Consider the following 14,340-nt stretch of genomic DNA (forward strand, 5'->3'; position numbering starts at 1 on the left):
ATGTGGTCCTTTGTCTTAAGTGTACACATAGACTTAGAGCTCTTTAAAGATTAAGCTGTCACTTGGTACCATTATTTCTATTTTCTATCTTTATTTTCGTTGTAACCATTTTTAAGATCTATATTTGCTAGGAGTTAAGAAAGAGAGCAATAGCCATTGTAACCATATGCTTTTATAAGTCTTTTTAATAAACCTGTAACTGTTTAAGTTTTTAACCTGACTCCTTCAGTTGCTGTAACAGAACCAAGCACAATTTAAAAGAACTTCAGCCGGTCATAAGGGACAGGTTAGGAAGAGCTTGGGCGTTTGGATCGTGCCACTCCCAGGTGACAGATCCGTTGGGGCATCTCTCAGTCTTCCCTAGACTGCCCGCTGCGGAGGGATCTTGTATCCTAGCAGCTGAAATCTGAGATGTAATAAGCTCTTCCTATTAACTCGGGGCGTCTGTCAGCCTGTTGGCTGCCCTCTGCGACGGGACCCCAGTCCTAGCGGTAAAGTCACGGACGTTAAACCTTTTCTCGGTAACACACACACACACACACACACACACACACACTGCCCTGACTGTCGGCTGACGCTAGCTCTTACTGTATAGGAGTTCTTGAACAAACTGACTCAGAGATGGACAGACACTCTGCCAGACAAATGCACAAACTCTCTAAACTATATAGTAGAACAGTGTTTCCTAATTTTATTTGGCCACGGAGTCCTTTTCAGCTTGAAAGAATTTCAAGGAACCCCTAGGGTTGCCAGGGTAAAATTTGTTGAGGGGGAAAAAAAAAGACCCGCCAACTCCTGCCGCAAAAAGGCTCTGTCTCTTTAAGAGGGGGCGGGGAAGTGCCGAGTTCTCGCGGAACCCTTACTTGTGCTTCGCGGAACCCTGGGGTTCCATGGAGCACCAATTGGGAAACACTGTCGTAGAGGATTTAATGGATCGACTTCAGAAATTCTCCGTGAGTAGTTAATGTTTTAAATTAGAATGAGGAAAGCTATGACTCCACCTGGAGTTATCTGTGGATTTAAACTACCAGGGACTAATACCACAGACTTCAGTAAATGTCATTCCTGTTTGATAATGGGGGGCTACAGACAGGGGGTAAGTAGATTTTATTTTTTTTAATAAATCATTTGATGTTTCTCTGCTAAAAATAGTAGCAATCAATCACACTGAGCGGCTATGCTGCTAGCTGTGCAAAGGCTAATAGATGGATACACCAAGGCTGGGGGATCGATAACATTTTACCATCTTTGTCTCATATGTGTTTTGAACGTTGTGGTTTTATAAGCTGGAAAAAATAGGTTTTATTTGGCACTGGCTCTGCATGCCACAGATGCAGATTCCTTAGCTTTACAAATAGTCAGTCTGGCCTATGTTGATAATTTTGGACTAGTAAATCTATATGAATTCTTATGAAAAATATAGGAAATAATCACAACACATGCTCCTGAAATAGACTGATTTTTATATTTCATCCTTCAATATTTCCAAGAATGTTCAGTGCCTAAGGGCCCCCAGACCTGACCCTCCTCTTAAAATCTGAAATGGTGCTCCATAATCACATTTGTCGATACACATCCCATCCCAGCCATGCAGTTCTACTTTGGAGGGCTCAGAGAACTACAGAGAAGTCATTGTCACCTTTCCTGAACACTTTTTGCCGAAATTATATGGAGAAATAAATTGGGACGCAAGTGGTGATTCTGACAGATGGCAAAATACTGACCTCTTAGGCCAAGGAATACTTGGACTTCTATGGGGAGGGGGTCAGTCTTAGCCCCACCTGTGACCAATTAGCTACCTCGCTCTTGATGGGTGTGCGACTAGGAAGGACGTAATCATCTAATCAGCTGGTCTGTAGGCCACCAGGCAGTTCAGTGGGGAGAAAGACCCTGCAAGAGAGGCTAGGTAAGAGGAAAGGACCTGGTTTGTCTTTTTAATGTCTGACTTTTTGGGTTTGGAGAAATAAACCCACCCCTAAAGAAAGGGACTGAAATTGTGCTGCTGTTGGGGGGCTTATCTGTTGTCAGTGAGTCCATCAGCTTAGAGTCTTGATCCCACAAAGCTTGATTGTCTTTGAAATCAATTTCTGTTAGAAATCTAAATGCCTTTGAGGATCTGGGCTCAAGTGCTTTGCGAGACTGGGGCTTTAGCGAGGACGCATGGAAAAAGAGAAATTACCCAGCTCTTTTTCAGAGTCCAGAAAACCAGCTAGATAGGCTTATAAAGAAAATATCTGTGCTATAGATGAAGTCTTTCAGCACCAAACACTCAGGAACTACCATTTAGATTATAAAATATCTCGGGACATGGTGGATAAATGGCAGATTGCCAATGTTAGCATCCATGTAAGTCTGACATACTGATGACGGCTGTATTCAGGATTGATTCAAGACATTACCAGATAAGATCCTACTTGCAATATGCTTGGATGTTTACTGAAAGATTACTCTTGGGGGAATGCTGTGCCGCTGCACAATGCAGCATTTTGGGGAAATTAATATTTTTGGAGCATAATTTTTGTTTCCCTGCAGAAATGAGCGATAGAGCTGATATGGCCACCACAGAGAAGACACTGGAGAGGAGCAGAGTTGGGTGAGGAACAGAGGGGGTCCTAATATAACTGCCACCTAATATAAATGGGGGCTTGTCTGGGATCTCAACTGGGTCTCTAATGCTTGGACATGCTTCCTCAGCTAGGGGAAGTTTGTAACTAACCCCCATACCTACTGTGGCTCACTATTTCATGGAGTGGCACTTAGACCACTTACAGCAAGAGATAAGAACAAGGGAGCTCTACAGCCTAAGTTGAGAGCCAGCTGGCTTCATAGCTCAAGCTACGACCCAGCTTTAACAATCTGCATGCATTGTTTTACAGAGACAACCTACTAATCATACCGCACCCAGAAGAACTGTTTAGCGTATTGCATAGTGCCCAGCTAACCCTTACAGTCTCTGAACCATGGGGATTAATGATTGAATTATCACATCTCTGCACAACTGATTTCTGTGTTTATTAAAGCGCAAGCCCTGATCTATTTTTCTACACATCAACGGGCAACAGGCCAGCTAAGTCTTCTCCTTAAACGTGACGCCTATTATACTGTGAAAGCCTCAGTGCCTTTCCCTCCCTCCGCCTCCTCCGAGCAGCTGACTCTCCTCTCAGATCTGTGTCAAACACTTGGAGAATGTGCCAAATGCTAACAACATTTTCTCAACAACCAGAATTCTCACAACTGAAATGAGTAGCAAAAGACTCAACAAGACTATGGTGCATTTTAGAAACAGGTGCATAACTAAAATATCCTACCAAGTCCCATTCATTAAAGTCATTCATTTACCACATTTTTTAGTAAATGAAAGGAATGGCAGTGGAAAGCTTAGTTCTTTTTTGTTGCATGTTTTGTGTGTACAGGTTGCTTTAAAAGGAATGTTGGCTATAACAAGAAGGTGCAAGGACCTTCTCTGTGAGAAAATGCTAACAGGCTCTTTTTAATCTAGTAGAGAAAAGCATAACAACGAATCAAGGTCTGGCACGGAAAGCCAAACGGGAAATAAGGAATAACCTTTTGAACTGGAGGATTAAGCTTTGAAAGAAACTAGCAAGCAAAGTGCTGGATCCTTCATCGCTTGAAGCCTTTAAGACTAGATGTCTTTCTGGGAAGACATAGTTTATTTAGACACAATTTATTGGATTGAATACAGGAGAACCTGGATGAAATTCTATGGTCTTGTTACACAGGAGATCAGATCAGATGGTCCCTTCTTGCCAGATCTGAGGATGTATGTGTGGGGGAGATAAAGGGCACAATTACTCCAGGGCCTGGTGACTCCAAGGGGACCAGGGTTCTTGGCTGCCACTGCTGCTAATGCAACAGCATCAGCAGCTAGAGTCCCAGGTCCTTCCAATCTCTGCCACAGTGCTGTGCCACACACTCTAAGGGGCTCTGAGTTGTTTTGCCCAAGGAACTGATCCTTCTGTGGCACAAAGCCCTCCCCATCTTTCCCGAGGGTCATGGTGGCTATCGGCCCCCGCTGCTTCTGGCCTTAAAATCTATGAATATATGAATAGTTTAATCTATCAACACAACAAAGTTTGGTCCTAAAGACCACTTTAGTAAGAAATGTAATGCCTGTTCCCACATTGGACACGTGACATTTACTCAATCACCTGCAATAAAATATATTATCATTATGCATCTTATTTCTCTGAGGCATTAAAGGAGCGGGCCAGAGAAAGTCTGACAAAGTCGTATTTCATCAGACCACACAGTTTTATCAATATCAAAAGACTTTGCAAAAGAGGGTTCCTTTCATAGAAATTTATTTCAGAAAAAAGGGGGGGGGTGATTCTGACAATGCTAAAATGCCCATTGTGACATTTTTAGAATGAAATAATTATGCTTTCTTGCTCAGAAAGGATTTTTTGTTTTGAATTTTGGAAAATGTTGTGTAATATGCATTATATAATAAAACATTTTAAGGACTCAAAGTCAATAGGAAACATTTTGATTGACCTGAAACACCGTTTTTTTTTTTTAATTCCTTGATGCAAAATTTCAAAACTTTGAGTTTTCACTCCACATGAGAACTAAGCCAAAGTTAAAAAACTTGAAATCCTTCACAAAATGGAATGTTCATCCTTTCCCACATCTAAATATTAGGTTGGTATCATTTCAAGACTTCAAAAGGATAATTTCCTTAAAATGAGCAACATTTTTATCTAGTTGTAACTTTTATCTGACTATGAGTTCAGTCATTTAGAATATAGTAGGATTAGTTTGGTGATGAAACAGATATTTATAAATGTATATATTTAAATAATTTTTACATAGTGCATGATGTATTTCACCCATGGAACTTAACTGAAGTTTCTGCATTAAATTCCCTGGGGTCTGCATTGGTTTTATACAGTCAGAACCAATCTATCAAGATAACGATGTAGGCAAACATGCCTAATGATAAGTGTTGAGGCAGGGAGGCAGGTCCCAGGAATCAGGCTGAAGCTGGAAGCCAGGAGGTCAGGAAAAATAGACAAGATGCAGATCTGGAATTATGAGTTAGGAAACAAGATAGAGATCCGGAATTATGAGTTAGATACCAGGAATCCTTGAGTAAAGAAACCAGGAGCTCAGGAAATGGAGACAAAGCAGAGATCAAGAACTCTGAGTCAAATTCCTTCCAGGAATCAGGCTGAGTCAAGAAACCAGGAGGTCAGGATTAAAAGACATTAACAAATAGCACTGGGTGAGGAGTCCAATGCACGGCAGAGGCCAGCTATTTCTCCTTTTTGCTTAAACAGGAAGGAGTGGACCAATCAGAAACTCCATTGTTCCTCCTTGGAGGAGAGCCTTTTAGCTCAGTGGTTCTCAGATATGTGTGCTGGTGACTCTTTTCACACAAGGAGTCTCTGCGTGTGACCCCAACTTAGAAATTCAAAACATGCTTTTTTATATTTAACACTGTTGTAAATGCCCCTCCACCTAATAACCTTGTAACCCTCCTAATTTAGGCTTCAGGGAGTCCTGATTCAAAAATGTGTGTGATGACTCTACAGGATCCCTATAGATCTGAGTTTAAAATTGTGGGTCATGATGCTATCTTAGGGTCACAATTTCCTCTGTTATCTGCATGATGAAATTCTTCACCTCTATTTTTCTGTCCTGTCCCCTCTTTTGTGCTATTCTGGGGACTTAAGAAGGACTTAAATAGTCTACAGGACTCTTGCAAAGGGGTGAATTGCACCCACTGAGTAGAACAGACATCAAGGGATCAGCTCTGTGGCCCAGATCAGAGAGAATTTAGCTACAAGGCAAATTTAGCCCATTTTGAGAAACACTAGATATAGAGAGAGATATAACTATCTCATAGAGTTGGAAGGTGACTGAGTCTAGTCCCCTACCCTCACTGTAGGACCAAATACCATCCCTGGCAGATTTGCTCCAGATCCCTAAATGGCCCTCTCAAAGATTGAACTCACATCCCTGGGTTTAGCAGTCCAATGCTCAAATCACTGAGCTATCCCTCCTCCCACTGAGTTTGAAGTTCACATAATCCCACCCTTGTGCCTTCTACTATCCCAAAGACATGCACAGAGACAGCAGAAAACCTCCTTTCAAGAATTTCAACCACCCTCCTGCTCCCAAATTGCCTGAAATCTTCCCTTCTCTCTGTCACTGTATCACAAAGGGGCCAACAAACCTGAGAGGAAATAATCAACTTTTCTCACAAAAAGCCCTCTGGCAGTTTGCTCATTTTGAATGGAATTAACAATTGGAAGGAGGAGTGGGGTGTGGATCTCTTTATACAGAATCATGGGGCAATGGATGAGGTGAAGGGCTATGTGATCATTAAATCTATTGTCCTAGAAGGGCAAGTAGCCATTTCTGAGGCAAGGAAGTATCTATCAGTTGTTAAACGAAAATTGTCTACCTTTTCTGTAAACAGTCACTTCCATTTGAGGGTGTTTATTTAATTTCATCGGAGTGCTCCTGGCTGGCTGTGTGTGGGTGCTTACACTCTGCCTCTGTCAATGCCAAAAGCCTCTTTGGCAACTCAACCCTCTGACCAAGTCAAGTCCTGCATATCGCAACCCCCTTCCAGGGTACACCTCTAACAAGGCCCGGCCCAGTGCCCTCTGTGGAGTGTCTCTGAGTCCGATCCATTCTCTCAGTTCATTCTCTTTACTCTGATCAAGAATGGTGGATCCAGGGCTCCTCCTCACGGAGACAACTCCCTTTGTCCTTAACGTGGAGCTTTATCTACTAGTTCATAGTCTTTAAGCAGCTCCTCCCATGGAGTCACTCCTTCAGGCAAGTCAGTTATCCCTGGTCCTCTCTCCCTCAGCTGTGGGCTGCCACTGCCCTGACTCTAGTGCTGCAGCTTCTTATGTAGTCCTTCCTGGTCTCGATGGCTGGTTTCTTCCTAGCCCCTCTAGACAACCTGGAGGACCTCTCTATGGCCCTTTCTAGCTGCAGGCCCTGGCGTGCCCCCGTTTCAAGGAATGAATATAAAACAAAAGCATGGATGATTTAACTATCGTATTCTGCTTCTCAGTGTACCAGTTTCTACAGTAAAAAACATGAGACTATGAAAAACCTGTCAAAGCTTACTGATAGCTGGCTTTGCATATGCAGAGAACATTAATGAATGCTGTCCATATCTCTTAGCTGCGTGGCAAATTTACATCACTGATTCCCTAAGTCTAACCTTTCAGTCCCTTAGAATAGTTCCAGAAAAGATCATGCCTTTCACAAGAATTACTTTTTCCTTTAGATATCATTCAAGTCTTTGAAAAATACCAGATTCTCATAAAAACCATTTTCTGCTCTAAAGGGACGTCTACTTTGAATGCCTTTTTGGCAGAAAAGTGTATTAAAGTTATTAGCCACTTAAGTATTGTAGCATGATGTGTTACAGTCATGATGCTACATATATTATTAAAAAAGCTGAACTGTCTGAATGGCCGCAGTTAACTTAAAGACATTTTGATGTATTATCAGCTTTAAGATTTTTTGCAATAAAATTATGAATGCTACATGAGAATACTGAAATATATGGAGGGAAAATCCAATTATAGTAAACTCCTAGATCTTTAAAGGCTGCTGCTGTGGAAATACTAACTTCATGTGGCTATTACATGGATCTAAATTAGCTGCATTCTGAATGACCAAAACCAGCCTTATTTAGGGTAGCATTTAAGCACATTAAGCATTAAGTCCCACTTTTATCAAAGCAAGAAAATGTGAACCCCAGAGGCACAAAAACCAGAAAGTCAGGAAAAAGAATCACAAATGAGTGGGGTTTTTAAAGTAAATCTCAGGATTTTGAAGCCAATTTCTTGATTTTGGAAACCTGACTCATGATTTCTGAATCCTTGGGGTTGGCAAATATTAAAAACCTGGAATCTTCCTTTTAGTAAAAGCACCTTGCTTAATACTTCCTCTTTCAGTTTCTATAACTCTCAAAGGCCATAGTGCAAGAAGCCCTTTTAGTGAGACTGGATGGTCAGGCACTTGAAAACAGCCTTCTGGGTAAGAACGCAGATATCATTTGATTAAGGGCTAAACTTGCAATTCTGGGAATTCCAAGGGAATATTCAGATAATTATAAAACAATAGGACTGAAAGGGACTTGGAGAGATCATCTAAGTCCAGTCCTCTACATGTTATAAATATGTATTGAGTATTAGAGATAAGGTAAGTGGGGTAGTATTTTGCATCGGACTGACCTGTATTGGAGAAAGAGTGCTATTATACCAGGAGCTTCTGCCAAAGTGCTACATAATCAGCACTGCTAAAATAAGAATACGTAGCTTACAAAAGAGCTGGTGGAAGGTTGCTAGGAATTTATTCGGAACAGATGCTGAAAAGGGACCTCTGTTGATATTTTAACAGTTCTTTAATTTTAAAAAAGATTTAGAAGAGAATCAGGGGGTCTAACTAGCATTTGCACCAGTACCAATTGGACATTTGCACCATTCTGCGACAAATCTTTCAGATAGCCACTTTGCTTTTCACATTGGATGGTGGACTTGTGCTAAATGAACGGTTTTGAGAGTTGAGTCAGATTCCCTTCCCAGCAGTTTTAACGACTTCCCTGTGTGATCACAGGCAAGCCACTTAACTTCGCTGTCTCAGTTCCTCCATCTATTGCATTTACATCAATATGTCTCTATCTCGTACAGGTCCCATTGACTTGGAGGAGCCAAAGATCAGGTCCTAATTCAGTAAAGCATTACAGACAACTATTCCTAAGTTTTATAAAAACTTGGCAATAGGTATGAAAAAGAGTAAATTGATCATTGTTTCCCTCTGCAGAACAAATGTCTGAATATAAATGACCATTTACAAATATTGTACATGCACACATATATTCATACCTGATAATACCCTGATCATAAATAGAGGCAGCACTTGTATGTGAAGACATTGTGGGAGTCTTTCTCTAACACATAATGTAAAGCTTAGCTGCCGTAAAATCAGGAACAAAAACCAAACACCACTGAGATTAGCTCACAGGCATCTTGTATGAGGTTTAAGTAGTGCAACAGCAAGGTATGCAAAGCTGACTGTGCACCCTTATACAGACTGAACTGTGACAGGAATTAGTTTCCGGTTCTGAAAAAGAATGTGATGCAAAGGAAGCAGAGTTTTTATGAGTCGTACTGAGTAATATCCCATGATTCTTTTAACTGCTATTTTAGAGTGCTGCCAAAGGACCTCCCCTGGCTTTGCCACAAAGACTGAACACCAGCAAAGGTAGAGGATTTCTCTGGAAGTCCCACTCTCATGTGAAGTGCCTCATCAGTTTCAGTTGGAGTCGCTGAGTCACAGATTTCATTATCCCTCCAACTGACAAAACTGTATGACCAGCCTGATTGCAGGCACAGTGTAAAAAGATACTGGAGCAGAGTAAGCAACTGTGGGTATTTGTAAAAGAATCCCTCTATACAACTCAGCACTGTTACTTGTATGTGGCCAACTCTTACACAAGTACTAACTAGGGATGTAAGCGAGTAGTCGACTACTTGACTACCTGATAAGCATAAACTTATTGAGTAGTCCAGTGGAACTGGTGCTGGGGGAGTTGGCTTAAAAGCCGGTTCCCCCCAGCACTGTCTCTGAAGCACCACCTCCCCCTTCCCGCTACTTCTATCAGAGGCAGCGGTGGGCGGGGGTGGATGGGTGAGATTAGGGGGTATGGTTGCCAGATGGTTTAACCAAAAATACCGAACCCACACCCCCTAAAAAAAAAAAACACTACCGGGGAAAAAATTCTGTTCAGAAAAAAAAAGGGGGAGACCAAAGTTGTTGAGGAAAAAAAACCCCAGCGTGACCTCTTTAAGAAATGCTTTTGAGGGTTTTTGCCCCCAACAGGCTACCGGCGGCAGTCCGCCATCTTGCCTCCCTACGCTGGGCCAGACAGCTCCCCTGCGGAACCTGGTAAGCACCCGGAATTTTCACCTCCTGGCTGGGGAAAAAAATAAAAAAAATCAGAAAATACCACACATTTTAGGTGTCCGGTATTTTCTGAATTTTTTTACCGGACAAGAGGAGAAAATACCAGACTGTCCGGGTCAATACCGGACACCTGGCAACCCTATTGGGTGGGGCTGCTATGAAGTAACCTCTGCCTGCAGCAGGCCTCGGCTTGTCACGACAGAGGCTGCTGCTGCCAAGCAACCCCTGTTCCTGGTGGCTGGGACTGGCTGCAGGTAGGGGCTGCTTGGTCGAAGCAGCACCTGTTTGCAGTGGTTAGGGTTAGCCGCAGATAGGGGCTGCTACTGGAGCATCCTCTCCCTGTGGTCAGCCTGGGCTGCTGCAAACAGAGACTGCTGGACCCAGGACCGAGCAGTCCCAGCTCACGCCAGTCCGGGACTGCGGCACCTCTGATACAAAATGCATTGACGAAACGTCAGATAACCACTCACAGAATCATAGAGCTGGAAGAGACCTCAGGAGGTCATCAAGTCCAGCCCCCTGCCCAAGGCAGGACCAATCCTAACTAAATCAACCCAGCCAGAGCTTTGTCAAGCCGAGACTTAAACACCCCTAGTGATGGATATTCCACCACCTCCCTACGTAACCCATTCCAGTGCTTCACCACCCTCCTAGTGAAATAGTTTTTCCTAATATCCAACCCTGACCTCTCCCACTGTAGCTTGAGACCATTGCTCCTTGTTCTGCCATCCGTCACTACTGAGAACAGCCTCTCTCCATCCTCTTTGGAACCTCCCTTCAGGAAGTTGAAGGCTGCTATCAAATCCCCCCTCAGTCTTCACTTCTGCAGACTCTTAGCACCCTTAGTAAGAACTAGAGTCAACTGCAAGATCAAGGCCTAGATTTTTATCTTTTTCATGGCTAGCATATTTTACGACAAGCATTTCACTAAATGTTTTCACCTGCATTTTATCATTTTAAAAGTACATCAGAATTCCATTGGATGTGAGGTGCTTTTTTAATCACAAATAGTTATTATTGTCCCTGAATGACTACAGTACTCAACTGGAAAGGTTTTTGAAATAAAATTGGCAGTGGGACTTCATTTTCGTGCAGGGTTTAACAGAATGAAATTTCAAAGGCCACAACATTTGCTGCATTTTTGCATTTCTAGCTTTAACTAAATCCCAGGAGAAACCCGCTTAGTTGAGATGGCTGAAGTTGCAAAGAGAGGTCTCAAAGGCCCTGATCCTGCAAAATACTTCAGCATGAGCTAGACTTTGAGTTCAGCATTAAGCACATGCTAAAAAGTTTGTTGAACTGGGGCCTTAAAGCTTGATTCTGTTTACTCAGAAGTCAGTTGCAAAACTCCTATGAACTTCCATGATGCATGATCAGGCACTAACTTCAGAAATATCTTATCAGTCTGTATCCATTTAAAAAAAAAAAAAAAAAAAAAAAAAAAAAAGGCCAAACATTTTGAAACTTTGGATCCAAAAGTTAGGTACCTATTTAACCCACTAAATAAATAGTCTAATTTGGGTACTATCAGTAGAATGACGAGAATACTACAAACCTCTTGAAACCAGGCCATTTATTTCAGTGCCTACCTGTGGAATTTCTTTCTTTTCTTATCTCCACCTCACTTACCTATGGAGTGGTTTAGCTCTAGAGGGAGAGATAGTGTTGCCAGTTTTGGTTGCATGTATATACCTGGAGGTTTCATCATATGACATTTTTTAAGTAAGGATTAATCTTTAACTCTTCCAGGACAATCCTGAAGGGCTGGGTTCCCTAAGAAAGAGCAGGCTATACTACCTTGTCATGTACCATCCAGTGTACAAAGCCTTCCAAGGAAGCCCAGTTCCTGTCCGAGCTCTATATGAGGCTGTATGTCTTTCTGCTGTCCCTTTTGGGCGAACAGCCACAATCCTGCTCGTTAAGACTTTGTGTGTATGTTTTCACCAATGTGAGTAAGGGTTCTACAACAAGATCCTGAAGGGACCATCCTTCAATAATACTCCATTGAAGGCTGAGGACTGCTTTGGTGGAACATAGTGGCACAAAGACATGAGCTATCCCAAATCGCTAAGTGGAATTTATTGCTTTTAATTCAAATATAGATTTCAAAGCTGATTCAAAGCCCCCTTTTGTCACACACCATCAAGCAATAATACAGGACAGAGAACGCCCAATCAAATAGCCTGACAGACCATCTCCCACAGAAATCAATACTCCTATTTTAAGCCCTTTCTTTGCCGAGACGCAAGTCAAAACTGTCGATAGTTTATCTGTCACCAATCCCTTCTCGCTGATTAAAAAAAAAAAGTCCAGGTATGAGAATCAAATCCGACCACAAAGCTTGTTGAAAGGATGTCATGTGTATTTCATTCCTGACTGACAGGTGAGGTGTATGTATTCCTTATTGGCAGCAACAAAGAAATTCAAATCATCTCTTTTTAAATTCCCACTTCTCCTTACTATAAGAGTGCAAATGCATTTTGATGTTAATTTATTTGCATAATTAATTCGCTCTTATTGAATTTGCTGAAGCTGACTGGCAGGCAGGCCTTTGCAGTGCCCACTTCAGGGCCCACTGACAGAGGAAGCAAAGGGCACAACTGTCCTGGGGCCTGACAATTTAAAGGGGCCCACAGCGCTCCAACCTCTGCCAGAGACAGTAGCAGCCTCCAGAGCCCTGGGCCTGGGACAGATTGCAGCGGGGAGGGGGACAAGGCTTCCCCAGACCTCCTCCTCCGCCCTTTTTGGAAGTGTAGAGCTGGCTCCTCCCACCTTGCCCAGGGACCCGGTGAGACTGTCAGCTTGCCTGGCCATGCACTGTACTGCAGCTGCTCCTCACTTTGCCTGCCTGCATGGGGCAGAGTAGCCCAGGCCAAACGCTTGATACGTCAGTCTCGCAACACAGATAAAAACTCAGGATTTGCCTGTCTGAGCCTTGAAACAAAGAGTAAAAAAGAAAACCTTCAAAATGCAAGTGCGTAGTTGCAGAATTTCGGGCAAGGCAGGCCCTGAGGAACTCCTTCTCTGTTCTTGTCTCACCAAACTTTGGCCCTAAGCAAACCCAGGCAAACTGTCTTAACCAGCCCGCTTTTTTCCTCCTGACCCTTCCAGGTCTCTGGGGAACTCAGGTCTGGAAGGATTTCCCCTGGATGGAGAGCTGCCAGGGCGGCAGAGAAGAGCTGAGACACCCCCATCCTACTAACCTACACATTAATTTAGTCCAAAGAAGCCAAATGCTGTGTAATACATTTTTATTTCAAAAATTAACATTTTTGTAAAAAAAATGGCAGATGATTTTCAACACTGGTAAATCCAAAGTAATTAACCATGGAAAAAATAATCCCAAGTATACATAGGGTTTCTAAGTCAGCTGTTCCCACTAAAGAAAGAGTTCTTGGGAGTCACCAAGGATAGTTCTTTGAAAACTTCAGCTCAATATGCAGCAGTAGTCAAAAAGGCTAACAGATTTGTTATGAATGATTAGGACAGGGGCAGAAAATAGAACAGAATATCATACCACTATATAAATGCTACTACATAAAACCATACTGCATCCTGTTCTGATCACCCCTTCTGACAAGGGATAGAATGGAATTGGAAAAGAGTCTGAGGAAGGTAACAAAGACGATCAAGGGTTTGGAATGGTTTCCATATAGGGAGAGACTAAAAATGAATAAGGCTGTTCATCTTTTAAAAGAGATGACAAAGAAGGGGATATGATAGAAGTCTATAAAATCATGAGTGGTGTAGGAATAGAAAAATGATGTTTACCCCTTCACACAATTCAAAAATCAGGAGTCCCCCAAATGAAATTAATAGGCACTTGGTTTAATACAAAACAAGAGGTAGTACTTTTTCACACATCGCACAATTAAATGTGTGGAACTCATTTGCTGTGGGATGTTGTGATGGCCAAACGTGTAAGTGGGTCCAAAAAACTAGATGGAGGACAGGTCCAGTTGCAGTCAAAAAAAAAAAAAAAAAAAAAAGCAAACAGAATGTTGAGAATACAGTAATTAAGAAAAGAATGGAGAATAAGGGTTCGTCTAGACTGCAAGCTTCTTTCGAAAGAAGCTTTTTTGAAAGAGCTCTTTCAAAAAAACTTCTTTCGAAAGAGAGTGTCCACACTTCAAAACCGATCTGCTTTTTCGAAAGAAAGCATCCAGACTGCATGGACGCTCTCTCGAAAGAAAGCCCTGATATCTGGACATAGGAAAAAGTTCAAAAAAGTTTTTAAATCATTAAAATTAATGGAAGTTGGGAACTTAAATACCTTTGCGGATCAGGGCCTAAGTGAGTTGCCCGAGTCTATGCAAAAACAGGGAACAGAACTGGTGTCTTGAAGGACCTCTGGTGACTTCACTTTCTGCATTTCCCTTT

General features: G+C 42.2%; 1 protein-coding gene and 1 long non-coding RNA gene across 11 annotated transcripts in view; one reads left to right on the top strand and one right to left on the bottom strand.

Moving 5' to 3' along the window:
• The window catches only part of PLCB1 (phospholipase C beta 1), a 771,739-nt gene that overhangs the window by 344,530 nt on the left and 412,869 nt on the right, over positions 1 to 14,340 (bottom strand). The window lies entirely within an intron of this gene.
• The window catches only part of LOC112543548 (uncharacterized), a 31,161-nt gene that overhangs the window by 15,961 nt on the left and 860 nt on the right, over positions 1 to 14,340 (top strand). The window contains exons 3-4 of one of the 3 annotated variants that reach the window (XR_012903036.1): positions 2,533 to 2,593; positions 2,877 to 3,010. The exons of 1 other annotated variant lie outside the window; for it this stretch is intronic. This is a non-coding gene — a long non-coding RNA (uncharacterized LOC112543548). Of the gene's footprint in view, positions 1 to 2,532; positions 2,594 to 2,876; positions 3,011 to 14,340 lie in introns of those variants that run through there. One more of the 3 variants, XR_012903037.1, reaches the window with a different exon arrangement.

The sequence above is a fragment of the Pelodiscus sinensis genome, chromosome 3 (assembly GCF_049634645.1).
Source record: "Pelodiscus sinensis isolate JC-2024 chromosome 3, ASM4963464v1, whole genome shotgun sequence".
In the NCBI taxonomy this organism is placed as follows: Eukaryota; Metazoa; Chordata; order Testudines; family Trionychidae; genus Pelodiscus; species Pelodiscus sinensis.